At 37.9% G+C, this 23578-nt stretch overlaps 1 protein-coding gene across 1 annotated transcript in view; it reads left to right on the top strand.

The window, feature by feature from the left end:
• Window positions 1–23578, top strand: part of CYYR1 (cysteine and tyrosine rich 1) — a 95445-nt gene that overhangs the window by 6000 nt on the left and 65867 nt on the right. The gene's annotated exons all lie outside the window — the stretch shown is intronic.

The raw sequence follows: 23578 nt of genomic DNA, 5'->3' as shown, positions 1-23578 counted from the left end.
CAGCTACACAAAGCAATGAGACACACACACTGTGACTGTGTTAAGCATTTCTCCATAACAATCGAAGAATTTATTTTAGAGATGCTCTGGTCAAAGAGAAATGGAGAAGCAGGAACTGCCTTCAGGGTTGTACAAGTCTGTCTGAAAAGCCTACAACTCTCAGTACTGCTGTGCAGGCTTTCAAGGTGAGAAATTAAAGGTAGAGAGTTAGGAACATAAGAATTTTCTGAATCAGAATTACCCGTGGCTTTCAGATAGCGCCAATAGTTTGGCTTCTGTTCTCCTTGCTTTTTCTTTTTCAAGCGAGCATGAGAATGCTTTTGGAGCTATCCTGTTGCGGCCTTACTCATGCCCTATGAAGCCTAAGAACTAAAGGATGTTCTTGGAGATGCCTTATAACTCATCCTCCATTTCCTGAGAATAGAAAATCTGGTACAACGTAAATTTTCTAGATTCAGAGTTGGGGCTGATATTAGAGATTATGTCTCTCTGAATAAAACCAAAAAGAATCACACGTCAGGGTCCTCTGGAATACTGCCCTGATTAAGTAAGAAAGGTCAGGCTATAATAAAGATGCATGAATGGAACGTGAGCAATCTTTGAAATGCATATCAACTCTAAATAAAATTAAATTTCTTCTCTTGGAAGACTTGGCAGAAAAGAGATGAAGTCTCCTTCTTACTTTAGAAGACAGTCAGAATAATATTTACAGGAATTAATCTGCTCAGAACTCCCTACGTATGAGTGTATAGTGATGTTTTACCTTTGTCTGCCACTTCACAATGGCATGGATGGACCTTGGAAACATTACCCTAAGTGAAATAAGCCAATCAGACAAAAGACAAATACCGCATGATTTCGTTCATATGTGAAATCTAATGCACAAACTGAACTAACAAGCCAAACAGAGACAGACTCATAGATAGTGAGCAGGCTGACAGCCATGGCAGGAGGTTAGGAGGTTGAGGAATTGAGGAAAAAGGAAAAAGGACTCATGGACATGGACAACCGTGTGGTGATTGCAGGGAACATGAAGAATAAATGGTCATGGAAAATATACAGTAAATGAAAAATAAAGTTAAATTAAAATAAGAAGTAATTCCAAATACATTATGACCAAGTTCTAATTTTATTTTTGAGTGGTCTCCACACTCCAGATACCTCTCTTCCAGGTAGTTGTATGAGTGGGCCCTGCAGGTGGGATAGATTTTGAGGAACTGGCCCCAGAGTCATTCTTCATTCTTCAGTCCTCTGGCTTCCGGCCCGTTTTCTGGTCCACTCACTGCATCATGGTGTGCTAGGTGACCTTATTTCTCACCTGATAGCTCCCACCACCCTGATAAATATATATATTTATCTATCTATCTATCTATCTATAGAGAGAGAGAGATACATATATTTATATATATAAATGGTGAGACATAATTACTTATTAACCAGAATCTATAAAAATTAAGTTGACAGATGTGCTTTGTATGTGTTATATTTGCATTTAGTTTCACATTTTTATGGTATCTATCTATTCTAAGTCTTTCACTAATTTCACTACTTAAATAGTTGAGTTAATGTATTTATGTGGGTTATTAGGGCCATGTACTTATAATATTGCAGTGGGGGAGGATTTTGTTTTTGAATAAAATAAACACAGATGGCATATTTCAGGCAGTTAAAACTGAATTTTCTGTTCAGATAGGAGATCACTAAGTAAATCCCTTGGTAAACAATTCTTAGGGGAAAAGAGGAGGGGGCACTTTAAAATGTTTTCCCCACTGGATAAAGGAGAACCCATTTCAGGATTTCCAGTTATTGTTTAAGATTTGAAAAGAGTTCTTAACTCCACCCAAAGCTTTTTTTTTTAAGTTGGGTGTGGGTAGAGAGTTTGAGAAAGAAAAAAAAACACTCCAAGAATGCTTACAAAGGTTCTTTCATGCACATGTTTTCAAATATTGCTATTTTGGAACTCATAAACTACACTTCCTCTATTCCAAGCATCCAGGCACCTCCTTAGTAAAATTATTTTAATCACCTTAAGAAAATTCAATCTTTGTGGTTATCAGAAAAGTAATAAGGAAGAAAGCAATAAATACAATGTGATATTTTGTCTCCTAAATGAACAACTTTATAAATTGGTTATATTTTGGTTTCTATTTTGTCTGTTTAAAAATAGAAAACATCTTGGCTCAGTTTCAAATGAGCTAAAAAGAGTACAAAATACAAGTTGGGCCATTCTAGACGTCATAAATGGTGAAGCAAGGAACTCTTGGTCCTGGTCATGGAGCCTTCTCCCGAGTCACCCTCTAAAATAATCAGAGTAAACGTGTTTCACCTTTAATTCCATTTACTTCAAGTCTCCTCTCCCTTTTGCAAAGTACCCATTAAGACTCACTTTTTAAGAAATCATAAGGTCTAACTTTCAATTTACCTTTTAGTTGAAGGTTGTATTTTACCTGAATGTGAGTTAATTTTGATAAATAAATTGAGGTCATCCCCCCCTTTTTCTTTCCTTTTCTGGATAGGAATTTGAAAATTTACTGTGTCTCAGGAAAACTTTAAGAATTAAACTTTTAAAATAGCATACCTACCTTTTTTCTTTTGAGACATAATTGACATGTAACATTATATTAAAGTGTACAAAATAATGATTTGATATTTGTATATATTGCAAAAGGATCAGCACAGTAACTTTACTCAGCATAAATCTGTTTAAAATAGCGCATTCTACTTTTAATTATTATGGTCACAGACTAAGTTTTCAATATAGAAAAACAGTAGCATTATTTTCCAGAACTTAAGAATCATTTCACACAATCAAAAAGTTTCTGGAAACAAATGAACTCACAACAATCCAGAACTTATGGGACACAGCAAAGTCAGTCCTGAGAGGGAAGCTCATAGTGTTACAGGCCTACATAAAAAAGAAAGAAATACTTCAAACAATCATCCTAACCCTACACCTACAAGAACTTGAGGAACAACAGTGAAGACAGCCCAGAGCAAGTAGAAGGAAGGAACTAACCAAGATCAGAGCAGAATTAAATAACATAGAGACTATGTCACAATTCTAAGGATCAGTAAATCCAGGAGCTGCTTTTTTTGAAAAGATAAACAAAATGGACAAGCCTTTAAGCAGACTCATCAAGAAAAAAAAAAGGACCCAAACAAACACAATCAGCAATGAAAGAAGAGAGATTGCAATTGATACCACAGAAATACAAAGGACTGTAAGAAATTGCTATGAAGAACTATATGCCAAGAAATTTGAAAACCTAGGTGAAATGGACAAATTTCTAGAGAAATATAATCTTCCAAAACTCAATGAAGAAGAAACAGAAAGCCTGAACAGACAAATAACAATTGATGAAATTAAAGCAGTGATCAAAAAATTTCTGACACACAAAAGCCCTGGACCGGACACTTTCACAGGAGAATTTTATAAAGCATTTAAGGATGAGCTAATCCCTTTCCTTCACAGACTATTCCAAAAATTCCAAGAAGATGGAAGACTACCAAACTCTTTTTATGAAGCCAGTATCATCCTAATCCCAAAACCAGATAAAGACATAACAAGGAAAGAAAACCTCAGGTCAATGTTGCTGATGAACATAGATGCTAAAGACCTCAACAAAATATTGGCAAACCGCATCCAGCTATACGTTAAAAAGATAATACACCATGATCAAGTGGGATTCATCCCAGGGATGTAAAGATGATATAATATTTGCAAATCAATAAATGCAATATATCACAAACAAAATGAAAGACAAAAATCACATGATCATATCGATAGATGCAGAATAAGCATTTGATAAGATATAGCACCCATTTATAATAAAAACACTCAGCAAAGTGGGAATAGAGGGAGCATTCCTCAACATAATAAAGGCCATATATGAGAGATTTACAGCCAACATCATACTTAATGGGCAAAAACTTACAGCTTTCCCACTAAGATCAGGAACAAGACAAGGATGTCCACTTTCACCACATCTGTTCAACATAGTATCGGAAATTCTAGCCAAGCCACAACGATCAGACAAGAAAAAGAAATAAAAAGCATCCAAATTAAAAAGGAGGAAGCAAAATTGTTATTGTTTGCAGATGACATGATAGGATGCATAGAAAATCCTATAGACTGCACCAAAACACTACTCTACCTAATAAGTGACTTTGGCAAAACAGCTGAATAAAAAGTCAATACTCAGAAATCAAAGGCATTTTTGTACACCAACAATGAAATATCAGAAACAGAAATCTGGAAAAAATCCCATTTGATATAGCAACAAGAAAAATAAAGTACCTAGGAATAAACCTAACCAAGGAGGTAAAATACCAGTACTCAGAAAACTACACAACACTGAAGAAAGAAATTAAGGAAGACACAAACAAATGAAAGTATGTACCATGCTCATGGACTGGAAGAATCAAAATGTTCGTGTTACCCAAAGCCATTTATAGATTCAATGCAATTCCTATTTAAGTACCAATGACATATTTCACAGATATAGAACAAACTTTTCAGAAATTTATATGAAACCATAAACAACCTCGAATAGCTTCGGCAATTTTGAGAAAGAAGAACAAAGTAGGAGGGATCACAATACCTGATATCAAATTGTATTAAAAGGCCTATAATCAAAACAGCCTGGTACTGGCAAAAGAACAGACACATAGACCAATGGAACAGAACAGAGAGCCCAGAAATAAACCCAAGTCTTTAAGATCAATTCATATTTGACAAAGAAGAAGCATAACATGGAGTAAAAACAGTCTCTTTAACCCGGTGTTGGGAGATCTGGACAGCCACATGCAAAAAAAATGAAACTCCATCACCAACTTACACCATATACAAAAATAAATTCAAGGTGGATAAAAGACTTAAATGTAAGTTGTGACACCATAAAAGTACTAGAGGAAAACACAGGCAGGAATCTTAGACATTCCATGCAGCAATATCTTCACTGATATGTCCCCTAAAGCAAGGGACATAAAGGAAAGAATAAACAAATGGGACCTCATCAAACTAAAAAGCTTCTGCATAGCTAAAGAAAACAGCATTAAAATGAAAAGAGAATCAACTACATGGGAAAACATATTTGCCAATGATACTTCAGACAAGGGTTTGATCTCCAAAATAATAAAGAACACATATGACTCCACTCTAGGAAGACAAACAACCCAATTAAAAAATGGGCAGAAGACTTGAACACACAATTCTCCAAGGAGGACATACAGAGGGCTCAGAAACATATGAAAAGATGCTCAGCATCACTAGCCATCAGAGGGATGCAAACTAAAACCACAATGAGATACTACCTCACACTGGTGAGAATGGCCATCATAAACAAATCAGTAAACAAGTGTTGGAGAGGATATGTAGAAAAGGTAAACCTAGCGCACTGTTGCTGAGGTTGCAAACTGGTGCAGCCACTGTGGAAAACAGTATGGAATTTCCTCAGAAAACTAAAAAGGAAACTGCCTTTTGACCCAGCAATTCCATTGCTAGGATTGTATCTTAAGAACCCTTAAACACTAATCCAAGAGAACCTATGCACTCCAATATTTATAGCAGCACAATTTACAATAGCCAAATGCTGAAAGCAACCTAAGTGTCTATTAGTAAATGAGTGGATCAAAAATGGTGGTACATTTACGCAATAGAATACTATGCAGTAGAAAGAAAAAAAGGAGCTTCTACACTTTTCAACAGCATGGATGAAACTGGAGAGCATTATGCTAAGTGAAATAAGCCAGGTGGTAAGGGACAAATACCATATGATCTCACATTTAAGTGGAACCTAATCAACAAAAGAAAAAAGCAAGCAAAATAGAACCAGAGACATTGAAATTAAGAACAGGCCCTGGCTGGTGTAGCTCAGTGGATTGAGCGCGGGCCTGGGAACCAAGCAACCACGGTTCGATTCCCAGTCAGGGCACATGCCTGGGTTGCAGGCCAGTTCTCTCCCTCTCTCCTTCCTTCCCTCTCTCCTTCCTTTCCCCTCTAAAGATAAATAAGTAAAATCTTTAAAAAAAAAGAAATTAAGAACAATCTGACAGTAACCAGAGGGGAGGTAGGAGGGGATAATGGGGGGAAGGGTTTTCAGGAACAGCTATAAAGGATGCATGGACAAAACCAAGGGAAGCAAGGGAGGGAGGTGGGTTTGGCTGGGGTGGGGGAGGCTTTTGGGGGTAAAGGCAGACAACTGTAACTGAGTAATGATAAAATAATTTAAATAATTAATAGTAATAATAAATACAATTGAAAAGGGAATAATTTTACAGAAGTCAGCATATACTACGCAATCAATTATTTGCAAATCCGTAGGGAATGCCCATAAGCATGTCAGGACTGAAGTTGGTCCTGGGCATTCCCAAAGATGAATAAATGATGTACAATGACCACTAGGATCTCATCATCTAATAAGAGAGTGTAGACAAATAATTCTAATCCAATGAACTAATCTATGAAATGTTATTGGAGGGCCAGGAAAAGAGAAAATAGTACAATCTTTGTGTGTGTGTGTGTGTGTGTTTAAAAAGAAATGTTTAGAGAGAAAACCTCATAAACACGAAGTTTAAACTGAGCTTTGAAGGAACAGTCCATTTACATAAATGGACAGTGAATAAAGTTAAGTATATTCTAGACAGAGAGACTCTTGATTTCAAAGGCAAAGTAATAAGAAAGGAAAGGGCCAGTTTCTGAAAACCCGTGTTTTCAGTGTTGCTAGAGAGGTAAGGGTGAATGATGAACGGCACATTGGAATAGGTTAGGTAAGGCAAAACATAACTCCTCACTTTTGTATATTTTATTAGTAGATTTTATACCTTTATAGGTCATGTCTAATACAACTGAAACAAAAGAATTCATTATTTTTCTAGAAATCAGAGAGCTGGTTTTATGTAGAGAGAACATATTGTTAAACACCACACTGGAACAAGGTAGGAAAGCAAGTAGGCACCAAATGACAATTATTTTTATTTATTCCATAGAGAAGAGATTTGAAATAAACACTTTGAGATATTAGACTTCTTAGAGCCACTTATGAAATAGTATGTGACTTTGGAATTATTTTTTGATTTTTGACATTTTTTAATCACAAAGTAACTACCTGAAGGTTAAAAGCCTCACTATGCTTGAAAATGATAATAGGGCCAGTTCAAAAAAATAAATAATTTCTCATCAAATTGATTCTCCTTTTACGCAACCACTCCCCCCCATGGAAGATAAACATCTGTGATAAGTATTGAAAAAGCGATTTCACTTTTTGCTGCTGATGAAATTGAATTGACATTCATTAGAGAGAGGATCTGGCGTGGCTTGTACAATAGTCTTTAGAATTGATAGGATTCAAGGAAATAGAGAGTGAAGTTGAGTGGCTAGTTACTGATAGACTTTACTGGAAGTGAAGGTAAGCTGCTATGTAAGTAAGAGAATAATTGTACAGTACTGAAAAAAAGAAACAGCAATGACTTGGCTGGACATAGTAAGCCAGATGACAGGTAAGATTTAATTCCCTTGTTCAAAAATAGATTTTTGCCCTTCAAATTTGCATTTGTAAAATGCAGATCTGTCTTGAGATTCATCTGAGAGCCGTCTGGCCAACACAAAATCCCCACAGGGAAAAATCAAGAAGAACTAATAATGGAGATTCTGCTGGTATTGAGTTTCTCTTCTTCTCAATGAAATGTGAAAGATGTATTGCCTGCAGTTTTGCAAAGACAGCTACTAAATATCACAATTGTGATTTTAGAGTCATGTTATGCATGAAAGGAAAACCAAGCTAAAAGATAAAGGTTTTATATTTTCAAATGGCATTTGTGGTCCTATGCTCATTAAGTAGCTGAGCATTCTGAATAAAACACATGAGGCTATTCAAATACTGACAAAAACATAATGCATTCTGAAAGGTCTTTGGCATTGGTAAAAACATTTAAATTAATTAAATTTAAATTTTCTTAGTACTTAAATATGGATAAACACTTCTGAAACAGTACATACTAAGTAAATGAAAGTTTATGGGAGTCTTTATCTTTGTTTTAGTAATGATGCAAAGATAAATAACAAATATAATGTTAAAATAAATGTGAACTTTATTTAAAATGTAACAACTTATTTTTAACATAAGAAGAAAGTTTGTGCTTCTCAGATGATACACATTTACATTTTATGGGTTATTTTATTAAAAGCAAACATGAATATCTAAAATTTTTTTCAGTCAAATCTATATTCTATTCTATCAGAGCTGTCTTTGTAAACTAAGACTAGTGTCAGAATCATAACTTGTTTTTAGGAAAGAATAGATGAATTTTTTAGGACACAGTCTTAGTAACTTATTTCTATAAATATTTACAGAGATATTCTATATTCCACGTGTGTTACATAGATACAGCCAGGAATCAAACATGTTCTTGCCCATGCATTGTGTATAAGCTGCTGCAAGCAGATTACTGTAAATAAATAGTTTAATATACTGGAGAAAGACCAAAATGCAATGAAATCAGGGGAGAGCAGATTTTAGTCCAACTTTAGGGTTCTAAGAAGGCTTCTTGAAGAAGACTACATAATTCTAAGACCAATCCCAAAAGAAAAAGCAATTGACAAAATTCATCACTCGGAATTAAAAGAGAAACACTTAGCAAATGAAGAATAGAGAAGAAAATTTCGTAACCTCACAAATACCTCAAAAAAAATCCCCACTGGACCCTACCTCAAACATTATGTTTAATGGTCCCCTGTTACAACACTTCCCTTTAAAGGCAACTGTAAGACAATCTATTGTCTACCACTGCTTCTATCCAGCATCCTCCTCTCTGGGTCAGTATAACCAACAAGCTAAATTAAAAAGAGGCAAAAAGAACTGGAAAGAAAGAAACTAAATTGTTATTATTTGTAAATGATATGATTGCCTATATTGCTCAGACTATAAAAAAAAGAGAATTTACCAAGACTTCAGCTTATAAGATCAGTATAAAAAATTAGTGCATTAGTATAGGTGTGTATACAAATCTCATTTACATAAAAAATATAAGATACCCAGTAAGAAATTTAATAATAATATATGCACAGCATTTATGGAATATTATAATTATGTAAAAATTCCAAGGGATGAAAGACAGAGCTAAAGAATGAAGAGATATACCAAATTGTAGATTGGAATATTGTAAGGATGTCAATATTGGGATATGTCAATTCCTCCTGAACTATATATAAATTCAACGTAACTCTAATGGAAGCTCACAGAACCTTTATTTTTTGTTGAGTTTGACAGTCTGAGTTTAAAACAAGCCAATGCATGGTAACGTATCTTTATAGGAAATCTCAAAACTAGTAATCTTGTGTGAAAAAGAATTAGCAGGAAAAAATGTGCCAGAGTTGGTCATATTGGTATAAAGTTAAATAGGTATGGTAATTCTGTGTGTTACTTATGGAAACATGCACATGTGTGAGAGAAGGGGACATGTGACTTTCAGGATGCCCAGGACTGAAGGGTTTCCTGGGGTATGGGACTTTAGTGCCCCTGGGAACAGTCCTGGGCTAATGGGAACAATCATTACCCCAAGGAGAAGAGCAGGAGGAAGATCTCTGACTCTAATATTTTATTATTTAAAAATAGCAAACATCGGAAGCAAATATAAAGTATTAACACGTCATAAGTCTGGGTGGTGAGTATGTGGGTGTTTTAGTATTATTATCGGTAATTCTTATGTTTGAAATCTTTAAAAATGTTTAAAAAGCAATGAAAATGTTTCATGATGGCTGTCATGGATTCACCTATTCTGAGACCAGTTCCCCTGTTTGGGTTTTCCAACACTACCAAGCAATGAGCTCAGTTCTGAGACTATTTGCATGGGGATGGCATCAGATCCCATGGGTTAAGAGCTTGGTCCTACCAGACTGCCCCACCCCCTATCTACTTCATCCATCAGTTGTAAATCCACGCTATCACCTGTGCTTCTGACCAGCTGACTATAGATTGGATATTCCCAAGGCCCCTTCCTTAGGTTTGATTAATTTGCTAGAGCAGTTCATAGAACTTAGAGAGACATTTTAGTTACTAGATACCAGTTTATTATAAAAGATTACAGCTCAGGAACAACCAGATGGAACAGAGGCACAGGGTAAGATACGGGGAAAGGATGCAAAGCTTCTCTGCCCCCTCCATGTGCTCCCTTCTTCCCACATCTCCACGTGTTCGCCAAACTGGAAGGTCTCTGGGCCCCATCCTTTGGGTTTTTATGAAAGCATCACTACATAGGCATGATTGATTAAATCATTGGCCACCGATGATTGAATCTGATCTCTAGCCCTCCCTCCCCAGAGGTCAGGGATAGGGGAGTGAGACGGAAAGTTCCAGCTCTCTAAATCCTGTGCTTGGTTTCCCTGGCAACCAGCCTTCATTCTTAGATGCTTTCCAAAGTCACCTCATTAACATAAACTTACATGTGGTTGAAAGATGTTTGTCATGAATATTAGGACACCTGTATTGCTCTTATCACTTAGAAAATTCCAGGGGTTTTAGGAGCTCTGTGTCAGACTTAGGGACCAAGGTTAAACATGTATGTTGTACTATAAATATCAACACATTCTTAACATGCAGGTTCTGATTAGGTAGCCTGGGGTGGGACCTCAAATTCTGCATTTTTACACACTCCCAGGCCATGCTGACATCACCCATCTTCCAAGCACACTTGGTTAGAGAGGGCTGGTGCTGTTTGACAATGTCCTGTACTAGAGGCTGAAGTGGAAGAAGAGGTTAAGACTCTTCTTCCCAAGCACTGACAGGATGTGGGGCTAAAAAGAGGAGCCAGTCCAAAATAATTCCAACTTTCTTTAGATGACTGGGCAAATTGTGTTCTGGGAACTAAAGGGGAATATGCAAGAAAGTTCGGAGAAGGGAATGGATTTTGTTTTGAGTATATTAAGTGACAGGGGGGTGAGAATAGGCTTTATAGCCTATAGGCCAAATTCAGTGGGCCTTCCATTGGTGGACTGTACCAATCTGAACTCAGTGGAGAATCTGGAGCATCACACAAAGCCTAGAGATGCTGCTTAAAAACAGGTGTGTGGGAGTGAATGAGATGTTCTAAAGAGGGGTGTAGGAAAGAGAACAGCAAGCTAACGATGGAGCCCAGAGGACATTCAGGAATACACTGTGATTTCTCCCTTCTCTCCACTTGATCAGCTTCCTGAAAACTGTTCTCCATCTCTTTCCCATCAAGTGTCCCCATCCTTTCAAACTTTCTTCAGCCATATGAAAATTAGTCTGTCCTTCACTAATCAGCCTGAAGCCATCTCCTGTGGTGGTAGGAATAGTAAAGGCCTTTATTTTCTTCTATATACTTCTTGTGGTTTTTTATTATATAGAAGATAGAAGTCCTGGTCTTTTCATTCATTCTGAATTGTATATGTTGCCATAACAAGGAAGTTCATGTGAGCATCCAGCTTCATTTATCCTGAAGTCCAAACCAAATCAACTCATAGCTAGTCATATATTTCAGGTGTTTGGGGCTACCTTAATTAGACAGAAATCAGAGTTGGGTCGTATAAGAGAAAGTGAGTTTGGTGGTGCCCGGGATTATTAGAGTCATGGGAACTACCATTTATTTCATTTTCTTCTGTCCCAGATACTTGAAATTATATTAGTTTATTAATCTTCAGAATAGCTCTCATGACCTAGGTAGTAATTTCTCTTAAAATTCACAGAGCAACTATGTAATGAGCTGGTATTTAAAACTTCATGTGCTGGACCTCTTTCTGCTACTCCCATGGGTTCCTGAAAATCTCAAGATTTCAGGGTGAGAGAATGGAAATTATTTATTGCTTTAAGACCTTATGAAGTCTGAAACGCCATATTTTGGGGAGAGCCTTTTCACAATATTTGGATTAAATTCTCTTATATAAGCTGCCATAACATTATCATTTTTCTGCCACGTGGTTATTTATCACTCAATGTGAGTTCCTACCTTATCTGTCTGCCTTTCCATTCTCTAGACCCTGAGGGGACAGGAAACCAGTTGGACTTAAGGTACAGGGCCCAACCTACTGAATGATCCACAGTGTATTGTTTAAATGCAGGTCAATCCTATATTTATGGAAAACCTAACACTTTGTATGTTCTAAATAAATATATGTCGCATGGATGAGTACTTGCTTAGAAAAATCTAATTATAATTTGCATATGTTACTGATTTTCATAGAATTCAAATCAGGTATCATGACAGAGTAAAATCTGTGATTCCTATGGAGTTATTCAGTTATCACTTTCTAGTCACTCTTTATAGGATGATGACTTCCTAGTCAGATAATAAGATTAGAACTCAAATGCCCATTTGATTATAATGATCTAACCTTTTGTCATATTTCACCGACAAAACACCTATTTGAATGTGATCCATCAATGAGGAAGTCCAATGTGCCTGCCTCTGGCTATGAAGACAACAGGTTTCTGTACAACTGTTCATTTGCACAACTTTTGAAGACAAAATGCTTTGTCGATAATGTGGAGGAGAGCAGAATTATGCACACACACAGTGGTGTTTATCCATCGTACTGGGAGAATTCTGGCGAGCAGCTGCTGGCCAGGACACAACCGCAGCTGCCTTCCGACTGTAAAATGGTGGGGTGAACACGCTCACGATAAGTGGCAGTTTCAGAGGGTAATGATAACCGCATTCAGTGTAATAGGATTCAGCCTGCAACTGCCATGGGTGATGCCCATTTAACTCATAATAACCCAGAGACAAACAGACTTTCTAGTGCTGATGTTCTTGCTTACAAAAAGGAGAAGAAAAATCTCACGGGTAACAGAAAGAATGCCTTTTTTAAGCCTTTGCATAAATCTGACAAACATGAGAAAAACATGACAAATTGCTTCAAACATCCTCTGGATGAATTCACACTGCAGAATTCTCTAGGCCGTGCTGCATTTTGAAAAAAAAAAAATGAGTGCTGCCTGTGGTGGCAAATAAGCTACTACAATGTTGATACACCATTTTTCTCCTTCACAAATACTAGAAATTAAACTAAATCAGTCTCCAAAATCATACGCAGAGGGAGATATTTAAGTTTAAATTTAGTAAATAAATGGTGAAAACTTGAATTTGTGGTTGCAATCTTGAGTAATACCTATACTTGGATTAAGTAAATAGACTTTGCCCCTTTCCTGGACTTAAACAGGAGACAACTCTTCATGAGTTTGTTCTTAATTCATAGAGGTTTCAGTGATCATAGGTCATAGAAGAATTGATAAAAATGGTGCGTTCCTCTTCTGTGCTGTGTGATTTTTATTCTCCTAATATCACTGTGCCTCAATTTATTAATTTATAATGAGGGAATAGCAGTAACAGGTTACCTACATCTCAGAATCAGACGGAAGGATATATTTGTACATAAAAGCACTTAGAATGGCTTGGGAAATTTTTCCTGACATTAATGAAAACATTGTGTGATGAAAACATCTGGACTTGGGAAACAGATGAAACACACGGGGAGCAAAGTGACTCCTCCAAGGTCATTTGGGGAGCCCGTGACTGACCAGCAGAACACTGCTTTGGGTGTAAGGCTCCCTTCCTGGTGCTCCTGGCCAAAACATGGGCATGTCTCCCCAGGAGAGCCCTCTCAGTGTTCACTGAAATACAGGGACCAGCACCAATCAAGCTCCCCTTTTATTACAAAATCTTGTATTACAAATTCATAAGCATGTAATTCTGTAACATAACAATATCACACTCAAGCATACCATATGAACGTTTAGGTGAAATGTTCAAATTAAAGCTATTAATTATTATACTCATAACCCTACCAACCACTCTCAAGCAGGCATTACTTCTGCTGTGCCCTGTGCACAATCTACTTAATCAAATGTGACTGCAGTCTGACAGCCGAGAAGGCAGCTAGTTAGGCACCAGGTCTTGCTGCCCAGCAGTTGTTAAAACCACAGCATCGCCCCTGACGTCACCCGGAAGAAGTGTTACAAACCTGCCGTGTTGCCCTAGGCTGAGTTGTGCATTAGAGAAGCTGACCGAAAAATGGAGGAAACAAGGCTAAATAAAAATAGATATGCCTGATTTAGGAAACAATCACACACGTAATATGAAATATCAGGGGGCAATGATTTGCTTTGTAAAAAGATTCCTTACACAGAGTTCCAGTTAGTCCAAATTAATTTTACTCACAACTTTTGATGTGTACACTGTGCAAGGGCTGGTTCTCTGATGACTCTCAGTAATCAATGCACAGCGCAGTGGTCTAACTGCTCGCCATTTTGGCAGAGGGATCCCAGTACTCTCTAGACTTCAGCATGACTTTGCATGTAAAAGTCAAGAATTGCCTTGATTATACTTTTTTAAAAAATGTGTTAGTCAGCAGTTCTCTCAATATATCAAGTGCTTAGAAGACCTGCAGCCATGAAAAGGGCAATGACTTCCCTCTGATGATGTTGTATACACTGTACATTGGCAACAGTTGCCAGATTGAAAGCATTTTCATTGATGGCAAATAAATGCCAGCTGCATGCTGAATAAAACGTCATTGACCATAAAAAGGATCAGCTGAGGTCTATCAATTCTAAAGTAAGGTTGTTTTTACACAGAGTGTTGGCTTTAAAGAGCTAGCTTCTTTTGCTTTAGATTTTGCATAGTGTTTGCAGTAATTTTTGTCTCATTACTTTTTACTGGGTAGGTGGGCCTCAATTTGGGGTACAGCAGGGAGCACACTCCACTCCCTTCCCTTACTGAATGCAATTATAGAATTTGGATGGAATGCACAGAGCAGCTATTTCAGATAGATGGAAAACAAATAATAGCAGGCAGATTGGTGAACAAGACCAACATTTGAAGTACTACCTAAACTAGCCATGATCTTGGTGGTTATTTTCCTCTGTTTGCTCCACTCTGGATTAAACATAGCTAAAACACATAAGTAGGCTTTGGGACATGGACAAAGAGAATCTCTCCAGTTCTGGCCAAATGAGCAAGGTCTCTTCATGCTCAAAGACAGTGGGGGAAGTACCCAGATATTTTAGTTCTCTTTTGTAGCTCCCAAGTGATCTTTTGGCTGCTGCAACAGTGTCAGTGACAACGATGGCAACCGGACCTTACAGGGACCTAAAACTCTGAGTATAAGGAAACTTCCTTTCTGATTAGAATGTTGTAATACCAGGAAGACAGGGTGAACCTACATTGCTTTTTTCCTTCTTTGTCCTTCCACTGTCCTTCCACTGTCCTGAATATGAGCCCATTTGTGGAAGAATGCAAAGAGCAGAGTAAATAAAGCCCATCTTTCTGACCAGAGAACTTAAATGGGTTGCCCCAGGGAATCAGAAAATATTGGGTTGGCCAAAGAGTTGGTTAGATTTTTTTTCCGTAAGATGGCTGTAGTAGCATTCAGTTGTCTTTAACTTCATTTGAAACAATTTTGTTTGTATTGTTACAGTTATGATACCAGTATACATTTAAAAAGTTATCAAAAGTGGTAAATTATTATGTAGCCGTTTTAATATTGAAGATGGAGGAAAATATGCAACATTTTCAGCCAATTGTGCTTTATTGCTTCAAGAAAGGTAAAAACACAACGGAAATGCAAAAAAAGATTTGTGCAGTACATGAAGAAGGTGCTGTGATGGATCGAACATGTCAAAGGTGGTTTGCGAAGTTACATGCTGGAGATTTCTCATTGGATGATGCTCCACAATCAGGTAGAGCAGTTGAAGTTGGTAGTAATCTAATCGAGACATTAACTGAGAACAATCAACATTATGCCCTGCAGGAGATAACTGACATACTCAAAATATGTAAATCAATAAAGTTATTAGTGAAAATGAAAAAATGTCTTTTATTTTGAGGGAAAAACCATACAGACTTTTTGGCCAACCCAATACTAGGGAGATCACCAAGATAGAGGAGTTCAAGAAGGTGACCACAGACATTGCTTGTGAACTCCTGGGCTCATCTCGTTCACACAGGCATGGATCTGACTCTAACCTGTACACCACTGAGCTTGATAACTAAATATGGGGTAGACAGCTACCCAGATCCTACATCAGCAGTTGAGTGTTGTGCACATAGGACAGATCCAAACATGACTATAAAGGCTTTGACAATGGAACTTATGTTAAAGCAACAATCCCCCAAAGTCTGATTGGAATGTGTAGTCTAATTTGAACTTGGTTGATTGCTTGCTAAAACCAAAATATCAAAATTCCCCGTAGTCTGAAACAAAACCCAAAGTCTTACAACATAATATTCAAAGTAAAGAGTAAGAGTAAAGAGTAAGTGAACTTGGAGACAAAGCAATAGAAATTATACATCTGGAAACAGGAAGAAAATATACTGAGGGGAAAAGTACAGAGTGTCAGGGGCCTCCGGGACAAGGTCTAGCATTCATGCCGTCCAGGTCGTCCAGGTCATGCCGTCCAGCTCCCGGAAGGGAGGACACAGTGTGGTGCTGAAACCTTCCCCAGTTTGGTGAAAGACAGAAACTAAAGACTCAAGAATCTTAATAAATTTTTTAAAGGGTAAAATTTTAAAACTCCATACCCAGATACATCATAATCAAACTACTGAAAAGTAAAGAAAAAAATCTTGAAAGCCCCCAAAAAGAAACAACAAATTACGTGTTCAAGAGCTATGGTTTTAATGACTCCACACTTATCAGAAACCAGGGAGGCTGGAGAAGTGGTATGTTAAGTTTTTGAAAAAATAACCATCACTTTAGACTTATATAAAGAGCAAAAATATCCTTCAGGAATAATGGGGAAATAAAGATACTGTCAGATTAAGAAAATATTTAGTGAGCAGAAGAGACCTGATCTAAAAAGATCACTGATCTTGCTGGGAAACAGCAACTAAAAGAAGCAGTATTTGAATCTGGGCTGATCTGATATTAATTTTGTCTTCTCACTATATTGCACTGTTTTTCTCATGTGAAAAGCCTGGGCTGTGTATGGAAAAGCTTCTACTCTCATAGAATTTCCAATTGAGCAAAATAAGTGTTGTATACATTTTATTCTTAGGTTAAATTTTTTGAAACAATATCTACATTTTTAGATTTACTCTCAGACTCTGGATTGTATCACTACATTTGTTAAGTATAAAACTTACGTATTAAACAAAACACTCACTAAAAAGTCTTTTAAGGACAATTATCACCAAAAGGAGTAAAGCACACTATTTTAATATTATAACAATTCAGGGATTTTTATATAAATGTTTGTACAAATATTAACTATATAGTGCTGGGCAAAACTATAATTTGGATAAAATAATACCATAACAAAATAGTAAAATCAAAGGATTGTTAAAAAGGTTTTCAGAAAGAAGGCAAATAGGACCAGAAGGAAACTTGGAATATCAGAAGAGTAACAAAACTGGTATATATCTGGGTAAACATAGCAGATTATATTTCCCCTCAAAATATGTTAGACTGTTGCATGTAAAAACGTGTAGTGTTTTCAGTGTAGATGCAGTTTCAAAATAAAATGCAACTATAAGCATCAAGGATAAGGGGATCTATAAGATGGTGAAGTTAAATATCCCAACTAAAGTGGTATAAAAGTGGTTGTAACTGATGATGAAAAAGTAAGTGTTTATTCTATAATCCTTACAGCATTTCTCAAATAAAGAAATAAATAAACTAAAAAACCTACAGTTCGATGCAGTCCAAAGAAAGTAGGAAAGGGGAATCAATCGAATGAAAAACAGAGAAAACAAGTAGTAAAATGATAGACCTAAATCCAAACATCGATAATTACATTAACGATCAAACACGCCAACTATAATGAAGGACAGAGAATGGGTATTTTTAACTAACAGAGTTTATCCCATCTACATGAAACTGACTTCAACTACAACACTATAGGTAGAGTGAAGTATGAGAGGGGAGGACTTGGGAGACTTTGGTCCCAGGGCACAAAGTTTCAAGTGTGCGAGATGACTGAGTTCAGGAGAGCTCATGGATAATGTGACTATGGTTGACAACACTGTATTTGCAATTGAAATGTGCTGAGAGGTTAGATCTTAAGTTTTCTCAACAAACACACACACACACAAGAAAAAGTTAACTATGTGAGGTGATAGATGTGTTAATTACCTTGAGTGTGATGATTATTCATTAATGTATATCAAATCATCAAGTTGCACGCCTTAAAGATATATGATTTGCATTGTCAATTATAGCTTAATGAAGCTGGGGGGAAAGCAATGAGCTATTACACCACGACAAGAAAAAATTGTGGAAGGATGGAAAATCCATGGTAACATACCATGCAAACACTCAGCAAAGAAAAATTAGAGTGTGGTTACCTTAATGTACCACAAAGTGAAGTTCAGAGCAGCAAATATTACCAGAGATAAAAAGTGATATTGGACAATGAAAAGAAGGTCAATCAACCAGGAAAGCATAACAACGAAAATGAGAAATTAAAATTCTAACATTTGGTTTTTATAAACAGCAAATAAAGAAATTAATTTCGTTTGTTGAAACTCACTTTACAAGGGAAAAAGTATATAGGATTAAAAAGTATTTGCATGTTCCCTTTTTTCTTCTTTATTTTTAATTTGAGCATGTTAGTTAATGCAGATAATGCAAAGGAATTTTAGATTTACTTTATTCCAATTCTGAACCAATCTAAAACTTGACAATCTCTGGCTTTTTGATGTGTAAATGCCTCAACTAGGAAATGAGAATTTTTAGGGGATGACCCACAAGTATGCATTTTTGTAGTGCACCAAAAACCCATTTCAGTGACAAGAGAAATATTAATTTAGCATACTGGATGGAGACTGTGCTCTGTGGGTAACATGGAATAAAGACAAACACACACAGGCCCCAGAAAATTGAGTGACAATAATTAAATGTTGTGATCAAAATGACTAAAATAATTAACTTCATTTCAGATTTATTGAGAGAAATTATTTTCCCATGAAATGTGGAAGAGAATTTTGGAAGGGAAATTAATGTGCTATAATATTAAAAATAAGACCCTTAAATCATTAGCAGACTTTCCCAGCTATATTTATACATTTTTAAAAATTCATTAAACTTTTTAAAAGAATGAGCCTGGATGTTTTCTTCTCATTTAAATATTGATGAGAAGGGAGAGCTCAGACAAAACTGAAAGTCCCAAAATTCATTGCTTTTCTGGAATAAAATTTGTTTCTAAGAAAGAAAGTTCATAAGGGAAAAGAGCTTATCCTGAAATGATTCATTCAAAGCAAGCAAAATTTATTCTATGTTTTCAGATTATGTTATCAGGAAGACTAACCCCCAGGTATTTCAATTAATTGTTAACCTGATTTAAAGAGCTGCAAAATATCGTAGTTTGTTTTCCTGTACTGCATTATTTGTTTCAAATAACACTTGTAACCCTTTACTAGCATAGTGGAAACAAAAAAATAGATTTATTCACTTTTAAAGCAACATTCAAGCTTTTAAATGTCTGGTGATTATAAATACTAGACATAGATTATGTGTATTCAACTGACAGTAGAAAGCACACAGCATTTATATTAATTTAAATTAGAGGTTTCTAAGCTTCATTATGCATGAGAACATCTGGGGGTGATTGCTAAAGACATCTTTTCCCAGGACCTAATCTAGAAATTCAAGTTCAGTTGATCTAAAATAGGGTCAAGAAACCTACATTTTATTAACCATTTACCAGTAGGAGAGTGTGGAACAAATGGCCCTTGGACCACATTGATCTAAGTAAACCCAAAACATTTCATTTTGGACTCTTACTGTCCTGTCAAGAGATCAGATTACACTGTCATTCCATGAAGTACCACTTCTCTGCATTTACACAGATTTACATAAAGCCTATTTCAAATTACTATGGTAAATATACTCTGGAGTATTGAAAATAAAATGCCATGAAGGTTATTCACATTTGATCAAAGTAATTGAAAAGAGTTCTTGGTATTAGTTGAGAACCAGTGGGTTCTCGGTTAAGCCCAGGAACAGTCAAATAAACAAAGTTCTTACCTCTACACAAATGTTTGTAATATGGTAATAATGCCAGAGTATGTTCCATAGGTGAGTAACTCAGGAATAACTGAGTTGATATTTATGAAACTATTTAAAATGGCAGCTGGTGCTCAGTAATTATTAGCTACCATCTATTCTTTGCCAGTGTATGCTTTTATCACATCAATTATCTCAGTCATGATGGGTAACTCGGGGAATGGTATTGGTATAACAGGGAAGTTGTGTTGTTTTAAACATGATTATTTACATTACGTATGTGGAAACTGGAGTGCCCACTAAGTTCCTCATAGCCTCCATAAAGTTCCTTGTAGTTCTCACTGAATTCCTTGAGCATCCTTACAACCATTATTTTGAATTCTATGTCTGATAGATTGCTTGCCTCAATTTCATTTAGCTCTTTTTCTGGCGATTCCTCCTTTCCTTTTAATTAGGGGTTATTTCTTTGTCTCCTCATTTTATGTGACTTTTTGTTTGTTTCTGCCTCTCGGGTTGCTCAACTTTGTCTGCTTGTCTTCACGGGCCGAACTTCTGTGGTAGGAGTTCTGTGGGACTCAGTGGTGAAGTCTCTTTGATCTCCCGAGCGGAATGCTCCAGGATTGTCCTTTATTCAGTTTATGCGGGCTGTCTTACTGTTTGGGACTTTGATCACTGATGGCTCACTCATTGTTGGGTTCTCCCCTCCAGCGGGCTGACTGGGAGTCACATCCTCCACCGCGTTTGTGTGCTGTCGTGCAGGTGCTGGTTAACAAAGCAATACTACCCAGAAAACCAAGCTCACGCCAGCTAAAATACCCACCTACCACATCAGCAATATCAACAGCAATTGAGCAAAGATTAATAAAGGTGGAGAGAGACTAAGAATATTATAAGATTGGAAAAAGGGAGCATGAGATAACTAAAGGAGATAAATAAGATTTTGAGTGGGAAGAGGGAGGAGAAATAATAAGGGTAGGGAATAGCAACAGGGCAAAGAAAGGGAGAAAATAAAATTTAAAATGTAAGTAAAACAGGGAAGGGGGTGGCAAAATGGAGTAGGAGAAGGGAAGGGTAGAATATGGGATTCGAAATTAAATTTACAAAGTAGTGAACCAAAGGGAACAAAATTGCAGAAAAACCAGAACAGGGTCAATAACACTGACCTCTGAACAAAGATTAATAAAGGTGGAAAGAGAATAAGAATATTATAGGCAAAAGAGAATATGAGTAAGGAAAAATGATTTTGAGAGGATAGAGGAAGAAGAAATAATGAGAGGAAGTGTGGGGGCGACATTGCCCTCAAGTCCCCCCGTCCACCATGGATGAAAGTAAACACCACCAAGACATGATCTGCTTGGGGAGGAGAGGTGGCCAGTTTCTCAGAGGAAAAGGCCACGAGCCCCTTCCTCTAGAGGTTTTTATTGGGTTGTGATACACAGGAATACAGGGCAGCAAGGATCAAACAGTAGATAGTATTTCAAAGAAATCTGAGGGCTTAGCCTGAGTCAGTGTCTGTCAGGAAAGGGGGTTTGCAGAAACTTTGGGAGACATACTCATTTCCTGCTCGGACCCTTAAATGAAACATATGAATGAAAGCACTCTTAGCAAAGCAGATTTCACAGGGCTTTTAGAAATTCTTTCTTATGCCTGATTTACCCTGGGTACTGCTCTAGTAAGGCAAGGAGCTGCGCCGCCTCCCCACACAAGTTTTCAGGCTTAAGTGGATTAGAGCCAGGAAGCACTTCTCCCAGAGGACTTGGGGACTTGGGCTATGTCAGAATAGCCGGGGAGCAAGGGTCCCTTTCTCCCTCTTTGTCGCAGCCCCTCCCCCCCCAGTCCTTCCATGATGGCCTCCCAAGTGTTCGAGTCTGGCTTAGGTTGCCCCCCCTCTGAGGGGTCTTACCCGTCTCTGACTTCTGACCATGCTTTGGGGGCAGGGAAGAAACTGAGGCAGCATTTGCTACCAGAAACAAGCTTTGTCTCCTGCGGCTCGCATTCTGGAGGTCACTCGCTCATCCCTAGCCACAGGGGGTAATTACAGTTCCTGAAACCAGGCAGAGCAGTTCCCTACAAGTAAGGAACAGAATCCACGGTAAGAAAGGGAAAAAAAATAAAGTTCCAAAGTCAAATAAGCATATGCAGGGGAAAGACAAAATGGAGTAAGACAAGGAAAGGGTACAATGTGAGATCTGAAATAAAAGTAAAATAAAAATCTAAATAAAAGGAATAAGAAATAAAAGACAAAGAATAGTGAATTACTTGGAATATTGTTGACACCAAAGAAGAAGTCTTAAAAGGCTATGTGAAAAAAAATAATGCAAATTCTGAAAAAAAAAAGAGGTGGAATTTGTCTCAGCAGAGTTTGGTGTTTGCCTTCTGTCTTCTCTCTGCGTCCGCCTGTGGTTTTTTATCAGCTTAAGGTCGGACATCTGGCAGCACCACCTGTATCACCTCCACCTGCTTCTAGAGGGGGCTTCTATTGTGATCGAGAGAGCAGGACCTCTGGAACTGCCCTGGGAGGCACTGTTTAGTCTTCTGGGAAATTTGTGGGTGTGTTCCCCCTGCCCCTGCACCACCCCTCTTTGTCTGTCCCTGCTTATTTCCAATAGCACATATTTCTGCTGAATTAGCTGTCCCTTTCGAGGGAGGGGCCAATCTGTGTACAAGGGTCAGCTCTTTCTTGATTGGTGCTGAGGACAGCTCTGTGTGAAAGCAGAGGCTGAGGGGGGCTCTGAATCTCCCTTACTGCCCTGATTTCTGATCTCCCAGCTTTGCTGACCTCAGTGGAATAGGGCCCTGGGAATGAGGTATTTTGTCCCCCTGAGAAAAGTTCAATATGGGCCCTTTAGGCATTTCTCTTTCTCTTTCTCCTGCACATGTGCATCCTGCAGAGGGTTCTTGAGTCACTCCTGCTCTCTATCCTGCAGGAAGCGGGGCTGGGTGTGTTAAGCCCTTTCTGGACATTCCGTCTTCCCTAGGGAAGGTGGATCTGTCTGGCTGTAGATAATCTCAGTTGCTCCCTCCCACCTGTCCAGTTCCCAGTCCACCACCCTAGTAGGAGACACAGTCCTGAACTCTGCACTCTGTGCAGTCTCCAGCCTGCTGTGCTGTTCCGGGCTGGCGCTGAGAAATCCCTTTGCTGTGCACCTTTCTGATTTCTCTGTGCAGCTGCACTGAGTGGGAGCAAACTGCACCCCCAGTCCTTTCCCCTCGCCATCTGGGCAGCTGTGCATGGGGTGTGTGTCCAGCATGCCTCAGTTCCCCTATTAAAAAGTCTCTCTGGACATTTCTACTGCAGCGCTGAGTCACTATCCAGATTTCTTCACACACCGCCTCTCCAAAAAGCCAAAAGTCTCTCACAGTCATGGCTGCCCGCATCCTGTCTCCACTGTACCACGTGCAGGCAGAATCCCCCTCTCTCTCTCTGGCACTCCCCAGGTTGACATATGCAGCTGCCGCTATAGGTGTGCTGCTTGCTGCATGTGTAGAGCCTGACTCTCCCCAACTTTGTGTATCCAGGTCATTACCGGCCTGCATCTCCTGTGCCTCTTTAACATCCTGTGAGGCAGACTCCAGCCATAGTTGAACTTCCTCCCCAAGCTGGGCATCTTCTTTCCTGAG

Source organism: Artibeus jamaicensis, unplaced genomic scaffold (genome assembly GCF_021234435.1).
Source record: "Artibeus jamaicensis isolate MK-2021 breed Jamaican fruit bat unplaced genomic scaffold, CSHL_Jam_final scaffold_474, whole genome shotgun sequence".
NCBI classification, from domain to species: Eukaryota; Metazoa; Chordata; class Mammalia; order Chiroptera; family Phyllostomidae; genus Artibeus; species Artibeus jamaicensis.
This window is presented reverse-complemented; position numbering and strand designations above follow the sequence as displayed.